General features: G+C 41.5%; 1 long non-coding RNA gene and 1 pseudogene across 1 annotated transcript; both read left to right on the top strand.

The window, feature by feature from the left end:
* On the top strand, positions 1-27,404 carry LOC138413913 (uncharacterized). Its single transcript, XR_011246309.1, has 3 exons — positions 1-71; positions 1,709-1,748; positions 26,333-27,404. It is a non-coding gene; the product is annotated as an uncharacterized lncRNA (long non-coding RNA).
* LOC132416888 (zinc finger protein 547-like) lies at positions 2,854-7,914 on the top strand (annotated as a pseudogene).
* Positions 27,405-27,454: the final 50 nt, after the last annotated feature.

Raw genomic sequence — 27,454 nt, 5'->3', positions numbered from 1 at the left:
GGCGGCGGTCATTTTGGTGACCATGGGTCGGTCGGCTTGATCCGGTTATGCAGCTCTTGGTCCGGCCCGAGGTAAAGTGAGCGGGAAGGGGCGAGAGAAGACGGTGTCTGCAGCTCATAGAGGCGGGTGTGTGGCTCGGAGAGGGCGCCGCCTGGTGTGACTCCGCCCAGGGGCTGGGGTAGGGGTTTGGCTGAGCCCGCGGCGCCCGGGCTTTGTCGCCCGACTTTCCCGGCTTCGCTCCGCTACAGGCTCTCTGGCGGCTGTGCTGAGGGACCCAGCAGAGGTTGATGCTCTGTGCCACAGGCCTTCACCTGCCCAGACCCCCACCTCCGAACCCTAAAGCTTCGAATGAGGGGCGCTTGCCCAGGTCACTTTAGGTTGTCCCCTTTAAGACAGTGGAGCGTTCCTGGGTGGAGTCCCCATTTCTGACACCCAGTGTAATGCGTAGAGGACTGTTACATGCAGAGGGACCAACATGTGCAGAGCCATGGAGGTGCGATAGAGGAGCATTCGGGAAACCTGGGGCGAGTCTCCTTATGGAAACATTGTGAGCGGATGAGCGCTATGTGGAATGGTAGTTGCCCGAGCAGCTGGGCCTGCATTCTGAATACACTGGTAGCCACGGAGAGTTGTGAGCAGATAGACTAGATTTGAGCTAGAATTCTAGAAGTTTCCTAAAGGATGCTGAGAGATCAAACTGCGTGCGGGGTAGAGGGTAGGGGTGGGCAGTTAAGGATAGTGGATATGGGGTGACCTTGTGGAGGCTACTGCAAACAGACCAGAATTACCATGGAGGCTGGACCGGAGAGGTGGCTGTAGAGTGGGGAGAAGTGATCCAATTATGAGACTTTTTTTTTTTTAATAATTTATTTTGGCTGCTCTGGGTCTTAGTTACGGCACGTGGGATCTTTGTTGTAGCATGTGGGCTCTTAGTTGTGGCATGAGAACTCTTAGTTGCGGCATGTTTGCAGGATCTATTTCCCCGACCAGGGATTGAACCCAGGCCCCCTGCACTGGGAGTGCGGAGTCTTAACCACTGGGCCACCAGGGAAGTCCCTATGAGAAGATTTTAAAGGATAGAAAAATTAGCATCCACTCAACCCTCTTTCCCCATTTTTAACTAGGAGTTTATGAAACAACCACTCATTTCCACTGAGAGATCAGTATTCTGAATGTGTAGGTGTAGGTAGGCGTTTCAGTTCAACACTGAAATGTGTGAATTTAACAAGTTTATGCGAACACTTAATATTTGGTTCACACCTGAATATACCATAAATCAGTATATTAAGACACTAAAAAGTCTTAACTATTACATTTTCTCAAATACTCAAAAGGTAAATATAACACACATCTAAAATTTCAAAATCCATTAAGTCATTTGCACTGAAAACATTGACAAAAGCCTCAATTCTGTGGATGGTAGTTATAGCTCATATTTAACACCTGACATACCCTAAGGCATATGATACCAACGTTAGCCCTATGAGGTTGGTACCATTTTTATGCCCATTTTAGAGATAAAAACACTGAGGCACAGGAAGATTGAGTTCTAGTTTAAGGTTACACAGCTAGTAAGAGGCAGCACCAAGGACTGAAGCCCAGAAGTTAAAGTCAGGCCATCTTGCTTCAGGGTAGGCATAGGACGTTGGATCAGCCCTTGAGACCCCACCATGGATGCCCTTCACTCATAGTCTCACTCTTCCTGCAGGTTTCCATGGCTTCAGAAGCATTTCATGAGCAATGTATAGGTGAGTAAAGATTGGCTCAGGACCTCACTCTCCCCATCTCCCACTCATGGTCTCCAGGATGTGTCCTGGGACCCCCTGCCTGCCACTCTACTGTTGTCATTGGTTCTGAGGCCTCTCCTCAGACTCAAGACCCTGAATCCAGGCCAGGGGTTGTATGGAGGGGTCCCTGGTTTCTGGCCACTAATAGTCTGTCCTGTAGAAGGTATTAAATGTACGGGAATCACCATGTGCAAATGCTTAGAGGTGAGACTGAGTGGCAACCGCAGTTCTCCATTACGTCTTATGGGATCAGAGAGCCGGGGTGCAGGAGTCAGGCCTGAAATGGCAGGCTGAGGAACTGTGCCTCTATTCTGGGGACACTGGGAGCCATGGAAGTTTTGGAGTAGAAGAGGGTCTGAATCAGGTCTAAACAGACTTTCTCTGGTTGCAGAGTGGAGAGCAGACAGTAGGAGTGAGGGAGGCTTTTGCAGTACTCTAGATGAGTGTGGTGACAGCGGGACCAGGTTGGTGGCTGGATCAGGGTAGTGGCTGTGGATGGGGATTTGTGGATGTGTTTTTAAAGTAGGTCCAACAAGACTTTCTGACTAGAGAGGGGAGTTGTCTAAGTGTTGGCCTTTGCAGCTGGAAGGAAGGAGATGCCATTAACTGGAATGGGGAAATCACTTGTAGGCATGTAATTTTCAAGAGGGAATATTAGGAGTTAGATTTTGGCCATGTTGAGTCTGAGAAGCAGAGAGCCCCCCAAGTGGAGGCATTGAGTGGAAAGCTGGACACAGGTCTGGTTTTCAGGGGAAGAAATCAGGTTGGAGACACCACAAGCTGGTGGCCTGTGTGTGGACTGGGGTGGAGCTGTGAGTCATTTAGTAGGGGGAGTCTTCAGATCATGGTGACGGTGTTGTTAGGGGACAAGGAAGAGGAGGGCCAGATTGGAGGACTGGGCCTCTCTCTTGAGCACCTGAATGGGGCTGGTGCACATCACAAAGGCAGATGAGGGAGAGTAGCGGCCGTGCGGGAGGAGGTAGGTGTGGAGGAGAGGTGGGTCTGGTAGGGGACCATGGCTTCCAAGGGGGAGTGCACATGAGGTGGATGTGGGAGCATAGCAGTAATGGAGGTGAGATGGCAGTGAGGCCGAGGCCTACTCCCCCTCTAAAAGCACGCTAGAGTTTTGTGACCTTTGGTGAGGCCTGCAGGGTTTCACTTAGGCTGGCAGATAAGCTCAGGGGCAAATGGGTCAGCTGGGAGAGTAGCTGGGCCTGGGCTGGGGGATGGGAGGTTCTGGGTTTTGAATGAGGCTTGACTGGAAAGAGGAAGGCTGAGACTGGTGAAGGGACAGCATGTGTAACACAGCAGGAAAGAGAATTTAAAGTATGTGGCACCTGCATGTGGTTCTAGGTGGCTGAAGCTGAAGCAAGGAAAGGGCGTGGTGGAGAGGCCTTTAAAGCAGGGCTGGGGCTTCCCCTGCCAGCGTGGGCCATCAGGGCTCTGGGCAGGTGGATCGTAACTGCGTTTGGCAAGCACTTTCCAGATGCCTTGTGCAGAGTGGCATGTGGGGAGGCCAGGGAGATGCCTTTGGTGTGGGCTGAGGTGGAGGAGGTAGCAGTGTTGGTGGGGGGTTGGAAATGTGGGGGAGGTGTTGTCAGTGGAGTGGTGCGCTCAGTGGGGAGAGTGAGAACTGAAGGTCCCAGGGACTTGCTCCCAGCAGCTTAAAGGAAGAAAACTGAGCCCATGTTTGGTGTGTCTGGGAGGCATGATCTGGGAACCCTTGTGGAACTTGCTGGCAAGAGTGGAGGTGGAGACTTTCATGCCATACCCAGTGCTTGGATGGCATTTATTTGCCCACATGCCTATCGTGGATGTGGGATGGCACATTGATCAACAGGAAGGAGAATGCTGGCACCAGTGGCATCTGGGCCTCGTATATCCTGAGTTTTGGAGCTGGAGAGGAGTGGGGGCAGGGAGTGGATGTCTGGGGGACTAACTGAGGGTCCTGGGGAGAGAGGCTGCTCAGGGACGTTGCCTTCCCCATCATGGTAGGGCACTGTAACCTTTGAGGATGTGGCTGTGGACTTGTCTCAGGAGGAGTGGGAGCTTCTTGAGGGACTCAGAGGCTCCTGTACCATGATGTGATGTTGGAGAATTTTGCACTTGTAGCCTCACTGGGTGAGTCCTTCACACTCAGCCGAGTGTCTTTGACTGGTTTCTTTCCTTCCTTGTTTCTCCAGGGGCCACTCTTTCCTTCACAGCCAGACTGTGGACATTGCTCCCTTCCTGTGTCTTCTTTCATAGGTGCTGTGGGTGCCAGGCTTGGCTGAGTGTACTTTCCCATCCTCTCCCAAGCAACCCTTCAGCATCCCTGAAGCCTTTCAGGGAAGGATATGGGAGTAGGAAGTCTGCAATGAAACCAGTGGATCCCAAAGACTTGGTCACCCTAGCAGAGTGACTGTCCAGATATATTGCAACTCTCTGCCCCAGGTCTGCCCCCTTCCCTCCAGCTGGCATTTCCTCATGCCTGACTGTGCCAGGAATTGCAGGCACCAACATGGTCACTACTTGTGGGGACCACTGGGCTGTTCCTATGAGATACTCCTCCAGGTTTCTTTTTGTAACATTAGTTTTTTTCCCTGTGTTCATGGGGTGGGTTGCTCTGCACCAGTGTTGTCTACTCACCTGCCTTGTCTTTCACTTAGGACTTGTGTCTTCCAGGTTCCATGTAGTTGCCCAACTGGAGTTGCAGGGAGAGATGTGGGTGCCTGACAGGGTAGGCCTGACTCCAGCCATAGCAAGAGGGCCCTGGAGGGGGACTGGCCTTGGGAGGTGGGACCTGAGGGATGGCTTCATGTCAGGGCTGGGTTCACATCACACCAGGAACCTCTCTGGTGCCCATTGTTGTTTTCATGCCAAGGTCAGGGGCCATAATTTACTTCTATCTTTTAATCTCCATTCTTGACAATTTGCCCCTTTATCATTTCTAATCTGACTTCTGGCCAGGGCTAATCCATGCCTGTCTGGCCTTCAGGTCTCCCCTGTTCCTCTCCACGGCTCCCTCAGAAGGGCTCTCCAACATTGAGCTACACGTAATGTATTGGTGAGATGTAGACATATTCTAAGCAGTACATGAACACCAGCTACTTGGTTGCAGTTGATTTCCCCTTTTGTTCAGTGCTCATGTCACTAGCAGACAAGCCCCTGCTGAAAGCCATTTGCAGAGAAGTGAGTTGGGAGACCCAGCCTCTTCTTCCTGTACTGCATCCCACCTGTTTCCTTGCCCATAGTAGACCTCCCCATTGTGTGATCTCGCCAGGCTCAGAACTGCACAGCAGACCCTTTCTTACCTCACTTCAGCCCCTTTGTCCTTCCAACAGTCCTATGTACTAATTCCTGGGTTTGTAAGAAGTACATTTGTGATAGGGCTGCCCCCTCCCACCAGAGGCTGCATGCTTTCAGATTGTTGGTTTTGAATGAAGGATGAGGAGGCACTTTCTCAAGGCGTGTTACAACTCAGGACTCCCAAGGCAGGTCCAACCATCCAGAAGGCCTACCCTTGTGGGATGTGTGGCCCAGTCTTGAAAGACATTTTGTACCTGTCTCAGCAGCAGGGAATATACCCCAGGCAGAAACTGCACGTGTGCAGCATGTGTGAAACAACTCTGGTTCAGTGTAAGCATTCACCAGCAACAGAAGCAGCACAGTGGAGAGAAACACCTCAGAAGGGTTGAGGACTGGCTTTTGTTTGTTAAGAATTGCAGAGTCCACATGTCAGAGAATCCCTTTATGTGTGGGGATTGTAGGAAGGACCTCCTGCCCAGCTTGGGCCTTCTCCAGCGCCAGAACACTCACAGCAAGGGGAATTCACCTAGAAGCACTGAATGCAGGGAGACTTTTCGCAATGGAGAAGGGCACGATAGGTGAATGTGGGAAAGCCTTTAGCCACAAAAATAAGTTCGTTGAACACCAAAGAGTTAACACTGGAGAAAGACCTTATCAGTGCGTTGAATGTGGAAAATTCTTTAGGCACAACTCTAGACTTATGGTACAGCAGAGAGTTCACATGGGTGTAAGGCCTTATGGGCGCAGTGAATGTGGGAAAGCCTACAGCAGAAGTTCCCACCTTGTTTGGCATAAGAAAGTTCACACTGGAAAAAGGCCTTATGAATACAGTAAATGTGGGAAAGCCTATAGCAGCAAACACTTGTTCAACACCAGAGAGTCTACACTGGAGAAAGGCCTATGAGTGCAGCAAATATGGGAAACTGTTTAGCCATAACTCCAGCCTTATTGTACACCAGAGAGTTCACAGTGGAGCAAGGCCTTATGAATGCAGCAAATGTGGGAAAGCCTTCAGCTATAGACACAGACTTGTTCAACATCAGAAAATTCACACTGGAGAAAGATCTCATGAGTGTAGTGAATGTGGTAAAGCCTTTAGCCAGACTTGTCCAGCACCAGAAAATCCACACTAGAGAAAGACTTACGCATGTAGTGAATGTGGGAAATGCTTTAGGCGAAGCTCTGGCCTTATTGAACATCAGAGAATTCACACTGGGGCAAGACTTTATAAGTGTAGTGAATGTGGAAAATTCTTTGGCCACAAAATCACACTTGTTTGGCACCAAAGAACCCACACTGGAGAAAGGCCTTGTAAGTGCACTGAATGTAGGAAATCCTTTAGCCAAAGTTCTGGCCTTATTGTACACCAGAGAGTTCACACTGGTGAAAAGCCATACGAGTGCATAAAATGGGAATTTTTTTAGCCAAAGATCCAGCCTCATTTTACACCAGAGAGTTCACACTGGCAAAAAGCCTTCTGAGTGCAACGAATGTGGGCAACCCTTCTGCCTTAAACCCACACTTGTTCAACACCAGAGACTACACACTGGAGAATGGCCTTATGAATGCAGTGAATGTGGGACATTCTTTAGCCACAAGTCCAGCCTCATTAAACATCAGAGAAGTCACATTGTAAAAAAGCCTTAAGCTAGTGGCCTTTCCTCATTTGTTACCAGAAAGTTCAAACTGGAGAAAGGCCTCTGCAGTGCAGGGTGTTTGCTTGGTCAACGGGAATGACACCAGGGAGAAGTTCTGACAGTAGTCTTTATAAAGTAGCCATCAACCAAAAGTTGTATCTCACACATCTGAACGTCCACAGTGGGGAGATTTCCTATGAGTGCCAGTTATGTGGGAAGCTCTCAGGACCTGTAATGCAGTTTGACCTGCTCAAGGCCCTTGCCTGAGTTAAATCACTGCCAGTACCTGTGGCAGAAGCCATCTCGCCTCTGCCTTCTGGCTAATGTGCATCAGGTTACCCAGTGTGCCCAGGGAAGGCAGACCTCTGTACTCTCCCCTTCTCTGGAGGAAATCAAGAGTGGTCTAAGGTCATTGGAGGCATAATTACATTCACACACTGGGTGTGATTAGAGTTGGGGGGAGCGAGCTAAAGAGGATGTACCCCATCTGAAGTGCTTCCAGAAATATTCTGCTCACTAAAGCTGTGAGGGATGAGCATGTATAGATATTCTCAGTACTTCTAGATTTACATTTCTTCTATGGACAAGGGTCACCGGCAGAGCAAATAATCTTAAAGCTTTCTGGATTCCTGGGGCTACTTGGGCTGTTTACCTCAAAGCCACTGTTAGACAGGCAAGAAAATGGAGACTGAGAGAAGAGAGATATTGTAGTCCAAGAATGTGACTTTTGTGACTCACAGTCTTTATTGCTTGCTATTCTTTCCTTCCATTGAAGTAGGGGTGTCCCACCAGAGGGCTGAGAATAGTTATGGTCAAGTCAATATGTTTGTCAAATATTCCAGTTCTTCAAGAGAAACAGGAGATCCAGATTTTTTGAAAGCTGGATTGAGATATAATTGATGGGTAGTAAACTGTGTATATTTAAAGTGTAAAATGTGATGTTTTGTCATGTATGGGCATTATACATATATGGTTTAATGATATTTAACAAATTCATCACCCTCCAAGTTACCTTATCCTCCTTTATAATCCCTCCTGTCCTCCCGCCCTAGCTCCCCATTCTCACGTCTTTCACTAAAAACTTCCAATTCTAGAATTTTGTATAAATGGAATAACAAGATGTTTACTCTTTTTTGCCTTTTTTTCCTCCACATATCATAATTATTTTCAGATTTCTCCATGTTGCATGTATGGGTACTTTATTTGCCTCATTAGAGAGTAGTATTTACTTGATGGATATATCACAATTTGTTTTTCTATTAATCTTTTAATGGACATTTGGATTGATACTAGTTTGGAGTTACTGCAAATAAAGCTGCTATGGACATTCATGTACTAGGCTTTCTCTTGGGTTGTCAACTTAAAGAAAAACACAACATAAGAGTTGTGAGTTTAAGTTTTATTCAGGGTCTTACTGAGGACTGTAGCCCAGGAGACAGCTCTGAGGAACTGCTCCAAAAACGTAGGGGAGGAGCCAGTATATATATGAATTTTTTGGCTAGGAAATACATGTAGTCAAGCATACATCTTGGTAAAAGATTACTGCTAATCACAAAGAACAGATATCTCAAGTTAATGATTTTAGTGCTTTTCTATGTATGAGAAGATGCAAGAATCTGGGGTCACTAAAGTTCTTCCTGAGATATGCATCTAATTATCTAGGGGACCATTTATCCAAAGCACAGAGTGACTCATCCTGTTTTTTCATCCTGAATTCCCCTCAAGGTACACTGCTGGTGGTGACTGCAGTGGGTTGTGGCTTAACCCCTGTGTACCTGGATGATGAGTGATGCTCTTTGTTCTTTTTTTTGTTCATGTTCCAATACTTAGGAGTAAAAGGCTTGAATGTCTCATTTGTGACCACAGCATTTTAACTTATGCAGTGACTGAGTGCTAACACAGAGATGTTAATACCATTGAAAGATTTTATTACATTTCCCAAGGGAAAGGACACATAGGGCTACATGGAGATCACCACTGTTGGTCAGGAGGCAGAAAAGAGTGAGGGGAAGGCAGAGGCCACAGCCTTTATTGGGGTTTTTGTGGGAGGAGCAAGGCAGAGTAAACAGCTTAGGATTGGCTAGTTTGAATAATGACAGCAGGTTTTGGACTAGGGAACTGGTCTCAGATTGTCTGGTACCTGGCCTTGTGTTGATTTAGGGCAGGGGAAATATTGGCTTTGTGTGTGACTTGGTGGTTGGGGCTATAGATTTGGATCAGTTGGTTTGTACGTTAGAGACATACTTCTGGCTAAACCCTTTGCTGTCTCAAGAATGGGATAGTCCTGGGAGGGGTGGTCTCTCCAGCAAGCTTTTTAAGATGTCAAAACATCAAAAAATACAGAAAATAAAGAACATGATAAATACACTGAGTCAAAGAGTAAGTGGATGTATATCTTTTTATAAACTGACAAACTGTTCCAAGGTGGTTATACCATTTTACATTCCCACCCGCAGTGTATGAGAGTTTTATTTGCTCTATATTCTTACCAGCACTTGGTGTGGTCAGTGTTTTTGATTGTAGCCATTTTCCTTAGGTGTGTAGTGGTATTTCTCTGTGACTTTATTTTGTATTTCCCTAATGGCCAGTGTTTAGAATTTTTACATGTGCTTACTACCATCCCTCTGTTTTCTTTGGTTAAGTGTTTGTTCAGATCTTTTGCCTATTAAAATCTTTTTCTGATGTATTACTGATTTTTCAGATTTCTTAAATTCTAGATTCAAGTCCTTAATTAAGTATGAGATTTGCCAGTACAGTTTTCTAGCCTGTGGCTTGGTTTTTCATTCTCTTAACAGTTTTCCTATGGCAGAAAATTGTAATGTTGATAAAATAAAGTCCAATATATTGTTTTTTTCATTTTATTGAACATGTGTTTGGATTGTATGTAAAAAGTCTTTGTCTAACCCATAGTAAGAAGATTCTCTCTTATGCTCCCTAATGGAGGTTTTCAGTTTTAGGTTTATAATCCATTTTGAGTCAATTATAATGCACTGTGTAAGGTTTGGAGTCAGAGTTCTTTAAAAAAAAATGATACTCAGTTGCTTCACAACATTTGTTGAAAGAACTATCTTTTCTCCACTAAATTGCCTTTACACATTTCTCAAAAATCAGTTGCTCTTATATGTGCTACTCTTTTTCTGTACTTTTTTCATCTATATTTTTGCAAATATCTTAGTCTTAATATAATTTTATAATATGTCTTGAAATCATGTAATGCAGTCCTTCAACTTTGTACTTCTTTTTCAAATTTCTTCTTGCTATTCTGAATCCTTTGCATTTCCATATGAGTTTTATTTATTTTTATTATTATTTTTTTGCGGTACACGGGCCTGTCACTGTTGTGGCCTCTCCCGTTGTGGAGCACAGGCTCTGGACGCACAGGCTCAGCGGCCATGGCTCATGGGCCTAGCCACTCTGCGGCATGTGGGATCTTCCCGGACTGGGGCACGAACCCGTGTCCCCTGCATTGGCAGGCGGACTCTCAACCACTGTGCCACCAGGGAAGCCCTCCTCAATCATTTTTAATTAATTTGAGTCCTCTTCCTTTTTTCCTTGTTAAGTCTGCGTAAAAGTTTGTCAGTTTTATCTTTCAAAAAAATTGACTCTTGGTTTCATTGATTCTCCATTGTTTCTGTATTTTACATATTCACTCTGTTCTTTATCTCCTTCCTTTTGCTAACTTTGGGTTTAGTTTGTTCTTTTTCTAGTTCTTAGAGTTGAAAAGTTAGATTGTTTATTTGAGATCTTTTTTCTAATGCAGGCATTACTCACTATAAAGTTCCCTCTTAGCACTGCTTTTGCTGCATCCCTTAGTTTTGGTATGTTGTGTTTTTATTTTCCTCTGTTTCAAGGTATTTTTTCAAATTTCCCTTTTGTTTTCGTCTTTGGTTATTTTAGATTATATGTTTAACTTCCACATGTTTTTGAACTTTTCAGTTTTCTGTTATTGATTTCTAGTCGATACCTTTGTGTTTAGAAAAGGTACTTGGTGTGATTTCAATCTTTCTGAATTTGTTGAAACTTGTTTTATGACCTAACATATTATCTATCCTGGAGAACATTCCATGTACACTTGTGTATACACATTCCATGTGTATAGTTCAAGTCCAATGTTTTGTTACTGATTTTCTCTCTGGATTTTCTATTCACTGTTGAAAGTAGGGTTGAAGTCCCCTTCTATTATTGTATTGTTGTCTATTACTCTCTCCAGTCTGTTACTATTTGCCTAATACATTTAGGTTCTCCAATGTTGGGTGCATATATATTTACAGTTATTATATCCGCTTAATGAATGAACTGTTTACTATTACATAATTAACTTCTTTGCTGTTAAACTTTTTGAATTAAGGTCTGTTTTGTCTGATACAAGCATAGTTACCTGTGCTGTCTTTTAGTTTTCATTTGCATGGAATATCCTTTTCCATGTCTTCACTTTGAGCCTGTGTGTGTCCCTGAAGATGAAGTGAATCTCCTCTCTGCAGCACCTAGTTGGATCTTGATTTTTCTTTTTATCCACTCAGCCATTCTGTGTCTCTTGATTACAGAATTTAATACATTTATATTTAAGTAATTATTGATAGGGACTTGCAATTGCCATCTTGCTTGCAGTTGTTTTCTGGCTGTATTGTAGTCCCTTTGTTTCTTTTTTCCTCTCTGTTGCCATCCTTTGTGAATTTATGATTTTCTGTAGTGGTATACTTTGAGTCCCTTTATCTTGTGTTTATCTACTATAAGTCTTTATTTTGTTACCTTGAGTGTTATGTGAAATATCTTATTCCTGAACAGTCTGTTTTAAGCCAATGACAACTTAACTTTGATTGCATAAAAAAACTCTACCCTTTTACTCCACCCAACCATCATTATGCTTTTGATGTCACAATTTGTATCTTCTAATATTGTGTATCCATTACCAAATTTTTGTAGCTATAGCTATTTTTAATGCTTCTGTCATGTAACCTTTATACTACAGTTAAGTGTTTAACACACCACCATGATACAGTATTAGAGTATTGTGACTTTTAACTATATATTTACCTTTACCAGTGTGTAATACTATTTTCATATGTTTTTCTGTTTCTACTTAGCAACTTTTTGTTTCAGCTTGAAGAATTCATTTCAGCAGTTCTTGTAAGGCAGTTCTAGTGGTCATGAACTCCCTCAGCTTTTCTTTTTTTGGGAAAGTCTATCTTACCTTTATTTCTGCAGGACAGTTTTGCTGGGTAAAGTATTCTTGGTTGACAGTTTTTTTCTTTCAGCACTTTGAATATATCATCTCATTATCTCCTGGGCTGAAAAATTCTGCTTAGATATCACTGATAGACTTATGGGGGTTCCTTTTTTTAAGTGTTATATCCTTTTAAAAATATCTATCTATCTATCTATATTTGGCTGCACCAGGTCCTAGCCGAGGCACACGGAATCCTTGCTGTGTGCGGGGTCTTCTTTGCAGCATGTGGGATCCTAAGTTGTGGCGTGTGGGATCTTTTACTGGTGGCATGTGGGATCTTCAGTTGTGGTATGAGAACTCTTAGTTGCGGCATTTGGGATCTAGTTCCCCGACCAGGGGTAGAATCCAGGCCCCCTGCATTGGGAGTGTGGAGTCCCAGCCACTGGACCACCAGGGAAGTCCCTGGGGGTTCCTTAATATGAGAGAAAATTTTTTTCTCTTCATGCTTTGAAAATTCTCACTTAGTCTTTGATGTTACACAATTTTATGGTATTTTGGAGATGACTGTTTCAGAGTGAAATGTTTTGGTTTACCTATTAGCTTCATGAACTTGAATGTCAGTATCTCTCCCCAGGTTTGGGAAGCTCTCAAGACATTTCTTTTTTTTTTTTTTTTTCTTTGTGGTACGCGGGCCTCTCACTGTTGTGGCCTCTCCCATTGCGGAGCACAGGCTCCGGATGCACAGGCTCAGCGGCCATGGCTCATGGGCCCAGCTGCTCCGCGGCATGTGGGATCTTCCCGGACCGGGGCACGAACCCGTGTCCCCTGCATCGGCAGGCAGACTCTCAACCACTGTGCCACCAGGGAAGCCCCTAGACATTATTTCTTTTAAAGAGTCTTTCTTTCTCTCTCTCTTCTTCTGGTATTCCAATGATGCATAGATTGTTTCTCTTAGTGGTGTCCCATACGTTCTGTAGTTCTCAATCTTCTTCTTCATCCTTTTTTATTCTTTTTTTCTCTTTCCCTTTCTGATAGGATAATTTAAAATAATCTGCCTTTGAGCTCACCAGTTCTTTCTTCTCCTTATGCTATTTTGATGTTAAAGCTCTCTATTGAATTCTTCAGTTCAATCGTTGTATTATTCAGCTCCAAAACTGTTTGGTCTTTTTATTTAAAGCTCTCTATCTTTGTTGAACTTCTCATTTTGTTCTTGTATTGTTTTCCTGATTTTGTTAAACTGTTTAGCTGTTCTCTTGTAGCTCTCTGAGCATCTTTACATCAACTATTTTGAATTGTCAGGTAATTCATGTAGTGCCTTTTTTGTGTGAGTCAGTTATAGGATGTTTACTGTGTTCCTTTGGTGGTATCATGTTTCCCTGATTTTTCATGATCTCTGTAGCTTTGCATGGGTGTCTGTCCATTTGAAGAAGAAGTCACTTCTTCCAGACTTTATGGACTGACTTTGGGAAGGAAGAAACTTCACCTGCAGGTGGAGGCATGCTGGAACATGTTGAGACCCTGGTTCTAGTGCTGCAAGGCATGAAGTGTGAATATGTGTGTTGTCTCTGGGTCTGGGTGGAAGTGGTGACTCTGGCTTAGGCTGCTGGGGTACAAGGCATCAGCAACTTCATGGTCATTGGTGAGTGATGTAGGGGGTCCACAGAGGCTGCAAGGATTTTTGGGGTCCTCAGCAGCACCGCCAGGTCCAGTGGCTAGGGAACAAGGCATGGAGCAGTGGTAGCCAGAGCTGGTGGTGTGTATATGCTCACCTGTGGGGGCCAGCTGTAGGTGCATGTAAACTGTCAGGGGCCAGTTCCAGACACATGCGTAGCAGTGGGGGCCAGGGTCAACTGTAAAGGCCAGGGTCAACTGTGAGTGCACTGGCAGTGTGCACAACCAGGGCTGTTGTGTCTTGCCACGGGTGCATGTAGTAGAGGCCTGGGGTTAAGAGTTAGGCTGGGGGTATGCAGGCACACAGCTAGAGGGGTTAGCTGAAGGTGAATCCAGGAGTGCAGGTCAGTGACATGAGATGGGGTCAAATCTGAGGCCACAAGGAGCTGTGGAGGCCCTGGCTGTTGACATGCACTACTGCGGCTGCAGGATCTCCCCAGCCATGTGCCACAGCACTGTAGGCCAGCAATGGGGGTTTGGGCCAGACAGTGCACTTCAGGAGGCTAGTTGTAAGTAAGCCCAGTGGTGTGGCCTGGAACAGGAGATAGGGCTTAATTCAGGCCTACAAGCAACTGTGGGGGCCCTGGCTGTTGGCATGCCCTTCGGTAGCTGCAGGATCTTGCTACAGGTGTGCACAAAGCAATGGAGGCTATTGACAGGTTTCAGGCAGGCAATGTGTAAGTGCACAGAAGGAAAGGCTAGCCCTGCACATGTGCATGGCAGTAAAATTCATTTTTACTTACCTGATTGGACCCCTTCATTAGCCTATAATTTTTCTTAAGACAAACTTCAGAATTCCTGGTCTGTCCCAAGTGCCTATCCAGAACCATCTGTCGGTTTTTTTTCCAGTTTCATATCGTGCTGTCCTACCCATGTCTCTATTCTCAAAACATCAGATTTCTACCATTACCCTGAGGCTGCACAAGACTTCCATGAGATTCCTCCAGTTGGTTGTCCTAATGTCAGAAGCACCTGAACTATGCTTAGAAAATCCATCAAACTTTCATAGTGAGAGGCTTCTTTCAGATCTCCAAACAAAAAATTTTCCTCTACCACACTATTTCAGAATTTCGTGGATTTCTTCATTGAAGAACCTAGTATAGTTAATTTGAGTAATCTTTATATAATTAATTATATGCATAATGTTAGCATGTACATCTGTTATAGGATTTATGAGTTCTGGGACATTATTTCTCCATCCACTGTTCACTGAATCACAGATTCCTAGGGAGAATCTGAAACTCCTAAATATTAACAGATGATGGAAAGAATGATTGAATGCCCTTTAGAGAACAGAGTCATACAGTTACAGTTTCACTGTCCAGGAAGCAAAGCAAAACTGAGAGACATGGGTATCACTGACAATGACTATAAAAGGGCCAAATGTGGGCTTCCCTGGTGGTGCAGTGGTTGGGAGTCCGCCTGCCGATGCAGGGGACACGGGTTCGTGCCCCAGTCCGGGAAGATCCCACATGCCGTGGAGCAGCTGGGCCCGTGAGCCATGGCCGCTGAGCCTGCGTGTCCGGAGCCTGTGCTCCGCAACGGGAGAGGCCACCACAGTGAGAGGCCTGTGTACCGCAAAAAAAAAAAAAAAAAAAAAGGGCCAAATGTTGAGAAACATGAAGCAACAAACAAGATATGTTCACCACTCACTGGCCTAAAATAACAATAGAGTCCTCTAAACAGTCAAAATGAAAGAGGGTGAGGAAAAGGAAGCAACACCTCACTAGGTATAACATGATGTGTGTGGCTCTGGTTTCATGGTTAGGACTGGGGGAAGGGCTGTTTTTTTGTGACTGGATTGGACTCATGGCTTCAACCTATGTAGGACGAAGACCATGGTGACACTACCCCAGACGATGGGGCCCAAACACATAGTCAATTGTAGAAACTATAACTGTAAGTAGAGGGCTTAGAAATCTGTCTGGAAAGAGTAAGGAACATACCCATAATTTATTATTACACTTAAGCTTTGGCTGTTCAATGTACTACTTTCATAGGAACAAAGGTATTAGCAAGAGATTAAAGATCCAGCAAATAGAGGAAGCCAGTGCACTTCTGGGAGCCAGTCTGAGCTCCATCCTCCCTGACTTACTGGGGAGAAGCTTAATACCCTGGGAGCCATTCATGAGGCTGGTCGTGCTGAGGGGCACCCCTGTGCCCACTCTGAAAATACAAGTCGTCATCCTGTGTCATCCCGGAAATATTTTGATCCAAATGCTGCCACTCTCTGAGGCTACCTTGCCTTGTGTTCATGTCACATATATTCTTTCCACATTCCTTTTTCTGCCTCTTAAGGTATTGACTTAGGTCTTTTTTTTTTTTTTTTTTAATACTCGGGCCTCTCCTCGTTGTGGCCTCTCCCATTGCGGAGCACAGGCTCCGGACGGGCAGGCTCAGCGGCCATGGCTCACGGGCCCAGCTGCTCCGTGGCATGTGGGATCCTCCCGGACCGGGGCACGAACCCGTGTCCCCTGCATCGGCAGGCGGGCTCCCAACCACTGTGCCACCAGGGAAGCCCCTCACTTAGGTCTTCTTTAATATTGCATTTTATCAAAAAATTTTTGATACACCGGTTTTTAAAAATGAAGTGGTTCTCAACAGGTGACTGTGTTGCCCCAAGGAGACATTATCAATGTCTCTTGAAATATTTATTTACTTACTTAAAATTTAAAAGCATATTGTGGTAAGACTATTTAACATGAGATACACCTTAACAAATTTTTAACTCTTAACAAATTTTAAACTGCATAATACAGTATTGTTGGCTCTAGGTACAATGATATATATAGTAGATCTCAAGAATTCATTCATCTTGATGAACTGAAACTTTATGCTCATTGATTAGTAACTCTTCATTTCCCCCTCCCCCCAGCCTTTGGCAACCATGGTTACACTCTATGATTGTATGAATTTGACTCTTTTAGATACCTCATACAATAGTGGAGTCATGTAGCTTGTTTTTCTGTGATTGGCTTATTTCACTTAGCATAATATTCTCAAGGTTCATCCATGTTGGCACATACTGCAGAATTTGCTTATTTTCTGAGGCTGAATATTCTGTATTTTATATATGAAAGAAATATTTACATACTTATATATACATTTATATATTTAATATAGTATTATCCAGCCTAAAAATGTGATAGGCTAAATATCTAATATATGTTATATATAATATAGTAATATATATTATAAAATTATATTGCATATATGTATATTTTCTTTATCCATTCATCTGTCAATAGGTTGTTTTCACATCTTGAATATTGTGAATAATGCTATAATGAACATGAGAGTGAAGATATCTCAATACCCTGATTTTGACCCTTTGGGATAAATACCCAGAAGCAGGATTGCTGGATTGTATGGTAGTTCTATTTTTACTTTTTTGAGGAACCTCCACATTGTTTTCCATAGCTGCTCCAACACTTTGAATTCCCGCCAACAGTGTACAAGGGTTTCAATTTCTCCACATCCTCACCAGCTCACCAGCACTTCTTGTCTTGTGGTTTTTTGATAATAGTCATCCTGTCATTTGTGAGGTGATATCTCCTTGTAGTTTTTATTCGTATTTCCCTGACAATTAGTTATGTTGAGTACCTTTTCATATATACCTGTTGGCCATTTGTATGTCTTCTTTGGAGAAATATCTATTCAAGTCTTTAGCTAATTTTTAAATCAAGTTACTAATTTTTAAAAACTGTTGCTCTGTATATATTTTGGATATTAACCTCTTATCAGATATATGATTTGCAAATATTTTCTCCTATTCTGGAGGTTGCCTTTTCATTCTATTGATTGTTTCCTTTGCTGTATAGAACTTTAGTTTGAAGTAGTCCCACTTGACTATTTTTGCTTTTGTCACCCATGCTTTTGGTGTCATATCAGTGAAATCATTGTCTAGACTAATGTTGTGAATCTATCCCCCTTTTTCTTTAGGAGTTTTACAGTTTCAGGTCTTATGTTTAGGGGTTTGTGTTTGTTTCTACAGTAGATCTCCAGAACTTACTTATCTTGTATATCTGAAACTCTGTACCCTTTGACCAACATCACCCCATTTCTAAGCCCCTGGAATCCACCATTCTGTTCTCTGCATTGGGCTATTTTATCTTTTTTCCCCAGGTTTATTGAGGTATAATTGATAAAAATTTTGTATATTTAAGGTGTACAATGTGATGTTTTGATATATGTATACATGTGAAATGTTTACAAAATCAAGCTAATATTTCCCTCATCTCACATAGTTACCATTTAAGTGTGTGGTGAGAACACTTAAGCTTTACTCTTAGCAACTTTCAAGTACACAATATTATTAACTATAGTCACCATGGTGTACATTAGATCTCTAGTAGTTATTCATACTGCGTAACTGAAACTGTACCTTTGACCATTATGTCTTCATTACCGCCAAACTCCAGCACCTGGCAACCACAATTCTACCCCCTTCTTTTATAAGTTTTGACTTTTTTAGATTCAACATATACAGTATTTATCTTTCTCATTCTGGCTTATTTCACTTAACTAAATGTCCTCCTGTTTCATCCATGTTGTAGCAAATGGAAGGATTTCCTTAGTCCTTAAGGCTGAATAATATTCCATTATATACAGGTTATATACTGGAACTGATTTTTTATATTGTGTGAAACTTCCTCTTTCTGCACGTTTTCCCAACACCATTTATTGAAGAGTCTGTCCTTTTGCCATTTTGTGTTCTTGGCACCACTGGCAAAGATCAGTTGCCTGTAAATGCATACCTTTATTTCTGGGCTCTCTATTCTGTTCCTTTAATCTATGTGTCTGTTTTAATTCCAGAACTATACTGTTTTTTTTGTTTGTTTGTTTTTTGTGGTACACGGGCCTCACTGTTGTGGCCTCTCCCGTTGTGGAGCACAGGCTCTGGCTCACGGGCCCAGCTGCTCCGCGGCATGTGGGATCTTCCCGGACCAGGGCATGAACCCGTGTCCCCTGCATCGGCAGACAGACTTTCAACCATTGCGCCACCAGGGAAGCCCTATACTGTTTTTATTAGTATAGCTTTGTAGTGTATTTTGAAATCAAGAAGTATGATGCCATCAGCTTTGTTCTTGTACAAGATTGTTTTGGCTATTCAGGGTCTTTATGATTCTATATTAATTTTAAAATTGTTTCTTCTATTTCTATAAAAAATGCTATTGGAATTTTGAGAGGGATTGCATTAAATCTAGGCATTTTAATAATATTAATTCTTCCAATCCATGAACACAGGATAAATTTCCATTTGTTTGTGTCTTCAGTCTTTCACTTAGTTTTTACTTTCACTCTATAGTTTTCAGTGCACAGATCTTTCACCTCCTTGGTTAAATTTATTCTAGGTATTTTTTGGTTTTGATGCTATTGTAAATAGGATTTTCTTTTTCAGAATGTTCATTGGTGTACAGAAATTGAACTAATTTTTGTATATTAATTTTGTATCCTGCAACTTTACTGAATTTGTTTATTAGTTCTAACAGTTTTTTGGTAGAGTCTTTAGGATTTCTATATATCATGTCAGCTGCAGAGACAGTTTTTCTTCTTTTCCAATTTGAATGCCTTTTATTTCTTTTCGTTGCCTAATTGCTCTGGCAAGGACTTCCACTACTTTGTTGACTAGAAGTGGTGATAGTTGACTAGAAGTGGTGATAGTGAGCACCCTTGTCTTGTTCCTAATCTTAGAGGAAAAACTTTCAGCTTTTCTAACTATGTTGTTAATGGTGGATTTGTCACATAGGGCCTTTACTATGTTGAAGTAAGTTCCTTCTATACCTAATTTGTTTAATCTTTATCACGAAAGAATGTTAAATTTCATCAAATGCTTTTTCTGCATCTATTCAGATCATATGCTTTTTATCACTCATTTTAATGTGGTATATCACATTTATTAATTTGCATAGGTTGAACATCATTGCATCCTAGGGACTGCCAGGGAAATCCTGTAGTTTTCTTGTAGTAGCCTTATTTGGCTTTGGTATCAGCTTAAAACACTGGCCTCATACAATGCATTTGGAAGTGTTTCTCCTCTTTTAATTTTTTGGGAGAGGTTGAGAAGGATTGGCATTAATTCTTCAAATGTTTGGTAGAATTCACTAGTGAAGCCATCTGGTCCTGGGATTTTGATTACTGATTCAATCTCCTTACTCATTGGTCTGTTGAGATTTACTGTGTCTCCATGATTTAGTCATGGTACACTGTATGTTTCCCGAAATTTGTCCATTTCTTGTAGCTTATCCATAATAGTTGGCATACAGTTGTTCATAGTAGTCTCCTTTGATCCTTTTCATTTCGTTGGCATCAGTTGTAACATCTCCTCTTTTATGTACAATTTTCTTTCCTTGAGTCTTCTCTCCTATGTTCATGGTTAGTCTAGCTTAAGATTTGTCAATTTTGTTTATCCTTTCAAAAAGTCAACTCTTAGTTTTGTTGATGTTTTGTTTTTCTAGTTTCTATTTAATATATTTCTTCTCTAATAATTATTTCCTTCCTTCTGCTAACTTTGGCCTGTGTTCGTTTTTTTTTTTAGTTCCTTGAGGTATGAAGTTAGACTTTTGAGATCTTTTTTCTTAATGCAGGCATTTATTGGTATAAACATCCCTCTTAGAACTGCTTTTGCTGCATCTCATAAGACTTGGTATGTTACATTTCCATTTTCATTTGTTTCAAGGTATTTTAAAATTGCCTTTTTGATTTCTTCTTTGACTTGAGTGATTTTTCTCAAGAGTATATTGTTTAAATTCTCCATTTTTCATTTTCTTTCTGTTACTAATTTCTAGTTTCATACAATTGTGGTCAGAAAAGATACTTGATATGATTTTAATCTTATTAAATTTCTTAAGACTTGTATTTTGGCCTAACATATGATCTGTCCTGGAGAATGTTCTGTATGTATTTAAGAAGACTGTGTATTCTACTGGTTGGATGGAATGTTCTGTATATGTCTCTTAGGTTCAGCTGGACTGATAGTTCAAATCTGCTGTTTCCTAATTGATTTTCTCTCTGAATGATCTGTCCATAATTGTGAGGTATTGAAGTCCCCCAACTATTATTGTATGGCTGTCTATTTCTCCCTTCAGACCTGTGAAAGACTGCATATATTTTTAGGAACTCTGATGTTGGCTACATATAAATTTTAAATTTTTATATTTTTCTTGATAGAGTGACCCCTTCATCATTATGCAGTGACAATCTTTGTCTCTCTGACAGTTTCTGACTTAAAGCCTATTTTGTCTTATATAAGTGTAGCTACCTTCTTACCATTTTTGGTTACCATTTGCATGGAATATCTTTTTCCAGTCATTCATTTTCAGCCTATGTCTGAGAGTAATTATTGATAGTAAGGAGTTACCATTGTGATTTTGTTGTTTTCTGACTTTTTAAAAGTCCTTTTTTACTTCCTCTCTTCCTGTGTTCCTTTGTGGCTTTTTTTTTCTTGATTGTGGTATGCTGTGATTCCTTTCCCTTTATGTTTTGAATTGACTAGAGGTTTTTTCTTTGTGGTTACTATGAGGCATACATAAAACATAGATATAACATCTGTTTTAAGCTAATGATGACAACTTCAGTTGCATGCAAAAATTTGTAACATTTCACTTCTCCAACCCACATATTATGTTATTGATGTCACAATTTACATTTTAATATTGTTTATCCATATCAAATTACAGTAGTCACAGTTATTTTAACAGTTTTGTCTTTTACCTTTTATACTAGACTTAAAAGTGATTTATGCATACCACTACTATATTGGCATATTCTTTTTTCCAGTTTTATTGAGATATAATCGACATACAGCACTGTATGAGTTTAAGGTGTACAGCATAATAACTTGGCTTTCATATATTGTGAAATGATTACCACATAAGCTTAGTTAATACCCATCATCTTACACAGAAACAAAAAAAAGTTTTTTCCCTTGTGATGAGGACTCTCAGGATTTACTCTAACTTTCAAATATACCATACAGCAGTGTTAACTACAGTCATCATGTTGTACATTACATTTCCAGCACTTATCTCATAACTGGAAATTTGTAGCTTTCTATATTAGAGTATTCTGAGTTTGACTATATATGTGCCTTTACAGTACGAATTACACTCCCACATTTTAATATTATTTTTTAGAAATTTAACATTTATTTTTGGCTGTGTCGAGTCTTAGTTGCAACACGTGGGATATTCATCGTGGCACGTGGGATCTTTCATTGTGGCGTGCAGGCGTCTCTGTAGTTGAGGCGCACGAGCTCAGTAGTTGTGGCGTGCAGGCTTAGTTGCATGTGGGATGTTAGTTCCCTGACCAGGGATCGAACCCGCGTCCCCTGCATTGGAAGGTGGATTCTTTACCACTGGACCACGAGGGAAATCCCTAAAATTTTTATTGAAGAATTCCATTAGGACTTCCTGTGAAGCAGTTCTAGAGGTGATAAACTACTCAGGGTTTTTTGTTTTGTTTTGTTTTTTCCTCCTGGAAAAAATCTGATCTTGCCTTCATTAAAAATTTTCTGACATACAACTGACAAAAAATAAATTTATATATATTATGTACTTTAAATATAAATATATTTAAAATATACAAATTGATTATTTGATATAAGTACACACTGTGAAAATATAACTACAATCAAGTTAATTAACACATCCATCACTTTTTTTGGTAAGAATGCTTAAAATCTCTCCTAGCAAATTTCATGTATGTGATACAATACTATTAACTATAGTCACTGTTCTGTACATTAGATCCTCAGAGTTTATAATGGAAAGGGTACAAACGTTTCTGAGAAGAAACCCACGACATTCCTCCAGAATCTCTTGTGTATAACAAACTGCTTTTTCTTTGCTGCTTTCAAAAATCTCTGTCTTCGATTTTGACAGTTTGATTATAAAGTGTCCTGTTGAAGTTTTCTCTCTGTTGAAACTGACTGGGGAACTCTGAGATTCATTTATCTGGATGGTCCATATCTCTCTACATATTTGGGATGTTTTCACCCATTATTTCTTTAAGTAAGTTTATTGCCACTTCTCTTCTCCTTCTACAAGGACTCCCATAATGCATATATTGGTTCTTTTTTTTTTTTGGATTAAACAACAAGAATTTATTTCTCACAGTTCTGGAACTGGAAGTCGGAGGTTAGGGTGCTAGGAGGGTGGGTGTCTGGTGAGAACTCTGTCTTTGGATTGCAGCTGGCTACCTTCTTGCTGTGTCTTCACATTTCACATGGAGGAGAGAGAGAGCTCTTCTTATAAGGACACTAATTCCATCATGAGGGGTCTTACACCCCACCCCACCCTCCCTGCCGCAATGCATATATTGGTTCTTAAAAGTCTCATAGGCTTTCTTCACTCTTTATCATTCTTTCTTCCCCTCCCCCAACTGTATAATTTCAAATGATCTGTCTTTGAATTCATTGGTTCTCCTGCATGATCAAATCTTCTGTTAAAGCTTTCTATGGAATTTTTGATTCATCATTATATTCTCAGCTCCAGAATATATGTTTGGTTGTATGTTAAAGTTTCTGTCTCTTCATTTAACTTATTTTGATCACGTATTGTTTTTCTGATTTTGTTGTCTGTTTTAGCTCATAGTTTTTTTGAGATGATTATTTTTCAATTCTTTGTGCATCTATTCATAGATCTCAATTTCTTTTCGACTGGTAACTGGCAAATTATCGTCTTCCTTTGGGGTATCATTTTCCTATTTTACTATCTCTGCCTATGCTCTGCATCCCACCCTTTTCCAGCCATTCATTCATCTATCTTCACATTTGTCAGATAGAAGCAATCCCTAGCTGCATTATCTTCCTGGCTCTCTACTGTAAAACCTCAAGATGACACTTGGCTTTGTCTGGCCCACATCTGGGCTGCTGAGAATAGTTGGAGTCATCAAGTGTCTAGATTGGCACTACTGCAGAGTAATGCTCTTGCCCCTCTCCTGCTTCCTTGCACAGCTCAGTCAGTTGATGTGTCTCTAACCCCCTCCTCAGCCCGACAGCCTCTTCCAACTACTTACTTTTGCATTATATCCCACATGTTCCATCGAATTCTTCATGCATAAGAAGGAAATAATGATCTTGCCCACTCCTCCATCCTCCACAGTTTCAGTAGATGGCCCTGTTTTTCAGAGAGTTGAGAAGGTGGGACCTTGTGCAAACTCGTAACACTGTGCCTCCTCTAACCCAACATTCAGCCACCATCATCATGCTTATTTTGTTTTCCATATTGCATGAATCCATCATCTTTACCACCTCCATGGGTTCCACCACGAACATCCTGCTCTAAGCTCTCATCATCTTTTGCCAAGATGCCGCCAAAACACTTCTAACTGGTTGGCTCACATCTGCTCTGTGTTTCTTCTGATCAGCTCTCTCTCCTGCACCAGCTCTGCCACCCATGCAAGCATTGATCCATCCATTCACCACTCACTCCCTGAGCCACTGATGTCTCAGCATACAACCTACTTCATGGCCTTCTTTCTTGCTGCTCAACCTTACAGAGCATCTCTTATCTGTCTCATACCTGTAGCTTCACTTCCCAACTTTGGAAGAGGTCTCGCCCCCTGCCGTAGCTACTTCCTGCACCAGAGACTAAATCACACCTTCTCCTGCAACTTCGGAGGCTTCTCATGCTTCCTCCTAGAAAGGTAACCGGTATTTAGACTCTGTCACCATAGATTAGCTTTGACTGTCTTGACTTGATGTAAATGGAGTCCCACAGTTTATTCTGTCATGTCTGTCTTCTTTTGATCTTCGTTATGCCTGTGAGAGTCATTCTTGTGGTTCTATGTAGTTCAACTCTGTTCTTTCTCAGTGCTCAGCAGTATCTCATTGTATGTCCATTCTCCTGTGATTACCATTTTAATTTTTTCCTATTTCTTGTATTATGAACATTCTTGTTCATGTTATTTTTGGAGATATATACTATGTATACATAATATAGTACTCATTTTTGCGGGGAATATACAGAGAGAGGAATGACTGGGTCTTAGGCTATGTATATGTTTAGCTTGAACAGAAACTGCCAGACAGTTTTACCGAGTGGCTGCACCCTTTCACGCTCCCACGAGCCATGTGTGAGAGTGCCCATTGCTACATTCCCATCAGCACTTGGTGTCTTCCCCTTTCCTTTCTGAGGCCCAGTGGTGAGGTGGCTCAGAACCACAGCACTGAAACCATTCTTGATGAGGTCATAGCTTTTATCCTAATTACCAAATGTAAGAACAGTACTAACGACAGTGGATAATGGCCCACAATATACTGAACATTCAACCTGTGCCAGGCACTATGCTAAGTACTTTACAGGTGTGGTCTTGTTAACCCTCATGGCAGCTGGTGAATTAGGAACTGGGCATCTCCCAGTGTTTCAGGTTAGGAAATGGTGATTTACAGGTGGTTAATAACTGTCAAGATGACTGCTTGGTAGAGGCAGGGTTTGAACTGAAGTGACATTCTTCACCACCACGGTGTACTGGTTTTCGATGCAGCAGAAACCTGTTCCACTTTTCTGCACCTCAGCTTTGGTAGCACTTGGTTCCAGTGGTCCCTCTTTTCCAATTCTGACTGGATTGTTCTCTGCCTCTTACTCTAATCGCCTCCTCAGTATTGGCTTTGCCTGACATCTCATGGCCCCTTCTTTTTATTGTAATTAGTCTCCCAGAATGATCCGCCTCTACTCTTAGTTCTTCAGCTCATGCATGTTGTGTCCCATATCCATGCCGCAATATAGGCAGGATAGTTAACAGGTATTCATTGCTTTTTGGTGCTTGTAAACACTGTATATACACTGTTTCAATTCATCCTCACAGTGATTTTTTGAGACTCTACTTGTACTCTGATTTGTAGGTGAGGAAGCAGAAGCTTGTGGAAGTTGAACGCTTGCTGAAGGTCAGAAAACTAGCAAGGGGGTGTTGCTGGGATTTGAGCCTGGGCTGATTCTCCCCAGGTACATGATGTCAAACACAATACTCTGTTGGCTTCTAACATTTATATTTGACTACAGTTGTATACGTTTATATTAATCATAAACTTTGGTTTATGACACACTCATCATCTGGCAATGTACTATCATGTTTAATTTATTTTTAAACTTTTCCCAGTCATTTATTTATTTCTCCTAAAAAGATTATAGTGGGAACTTCCCTGGTGGTCCAGTGGTTAAGACTCCATGCTTCCAATGCAAGTGATGTGGGTTCAATCCCTGGTCAGGGAACTAAGATCCACATGCCACGCAGCACGGCCAAAAGATTAAAAAAAAAAAAAATTATAGTGAACGCCATCAACCAATGCAAGAACAGGAGTATTACCAACCAATATCCTACCTTGATCTATATATTTCTCCCTTTCCCATCCTCTCCCTTCCTGACAAAGATAATCACTGTCTTGAACTTGCCTTCATAAGTTCACTACTTTATATGTGGGAGTGTTTTATATTATAAATAGAATTTCTTTTGTAGATGTGGTGGCTTTCAGATTTTCTGTTTCTTGTGCTGGATTTGTTATTTTGCATCTTTCAAGCAGTTTGTCTATTTCATTTAGTTGTCAATTCATTGGTTTAATTAAAATCGTATCATACCTGTTTGTAAGCATACTTAAACAGCATATTATATGGTTTTCTGTTTTTTAATTTCTGATAAATGGTTATCATACTTGATTGCTATGGCTTGAATGTGTACCCCTCACATTCATTTGTTGAAATCTTCATCTCCAAAGATGATGGTATTAGGAGTTGGGGCCGTTGGGAGGTGCAGAAGTCATGAGCGTTCAGTGTCTTATCCAACAGGCTCCAGAGAGATCCCTCATCCCTTCCACCATGTGGGGACACAGCAAGAAGGCACTGGCTATGAACCAGAAAGAATGCCCTCACCAAAATGTGACCATGCTGGCGCCTTGATCCTGGACTCCCCAGCCTCCAGAACTGTGAGAAACAAATTTCTGTTGTTTGTAAGCTACCCAGGCTTTGGTATGTTACAGCAGCCCAAATGGACCAAGACATTGATGTAGTTTTCTGATACATGCTTTTAAAGAATTCAGTGTTAAATTATAAGAATCACTGTGTGTGAGCTGTAGTGTTTTTTTTTCCTTCTTCTCAAAATATTGTTACGTCAATATATCACAATGTATTTATCGATTTTTGTGGACATTCACCTATTTCCATAATTATATCCAAAAATTCTCACTATACTACCTTGTTCAATGAAAGATACTTGTTTCCTTTTTCTTTCTTTTTTTATTTGGTGGTTATCCACCTTGCTGCACACACGTGCAGGAGTTTTAGTTGTAATTCTTCTTATGAGTGGAATGACTGATGGAAAACAACTTTACAAGATGTTGCCCAGTGTTTTCTAAAGTGACGTTATCAATTTGTTAACTTCACCAGCAATGAATGTGAGATTTCATACACCACATCCTGTCCCACATATGATATTTTTGGCCTCTATAATTTCTTCCAGTTGAATAGGTTGCTAACTGGTTTCTTACTCTGGTCTTCACTGGCATTTACCTCATTACCACTGAGGTTGAACTCCTCATTAAAAGTTTTTTGGCCAGTGTGTATGTTCTTGTGGAATAGAATAGAGAGCCCAGAAGTAGCCACTTTTTAATTGAAGTATAGATGATTTACAATATTATATTAGTTTCATGTGTACAACATAGTGATTCCATATTTTTATAAATTATACTTCATTTAAAGTACTTACAAAACAATGGCTCTATTTCCCTGTGCTGTACAGTATATCCTTGTTGCTTATCTATTTCATACATAGTAGTTTATACCTCTTAATCCCATACAGCTATCTTGCCCCTCCTCCTTTACCTCTCCCTACTGGTAACCACTAGTTTGTTCTCTATGAGTCTTGTTCCTGTTTTATATATATTGGGTTGGCCAACAAGTGCCTTTGGTTTT

This window comes from Delphinus delphis, chromosome 20 (genome assembly GCF_949987515.2).
Source record: "Delphinus delphis chromosome 20, mDelDel1.2, whole genome shotgun sequence".
Taxonomy (NCBI): domain Eukaryota; kingdom Metazoa; phylum Chordata; class Mammalia; order Artiodactyla; family Delphinidae; genus Delphinus; species Delphinus delphis.
The sequence above is the reverse complement of the archived record's forward strand: the minus strand, read 5'-3'. Positions and strand labels throughout refer to the sequence as shown.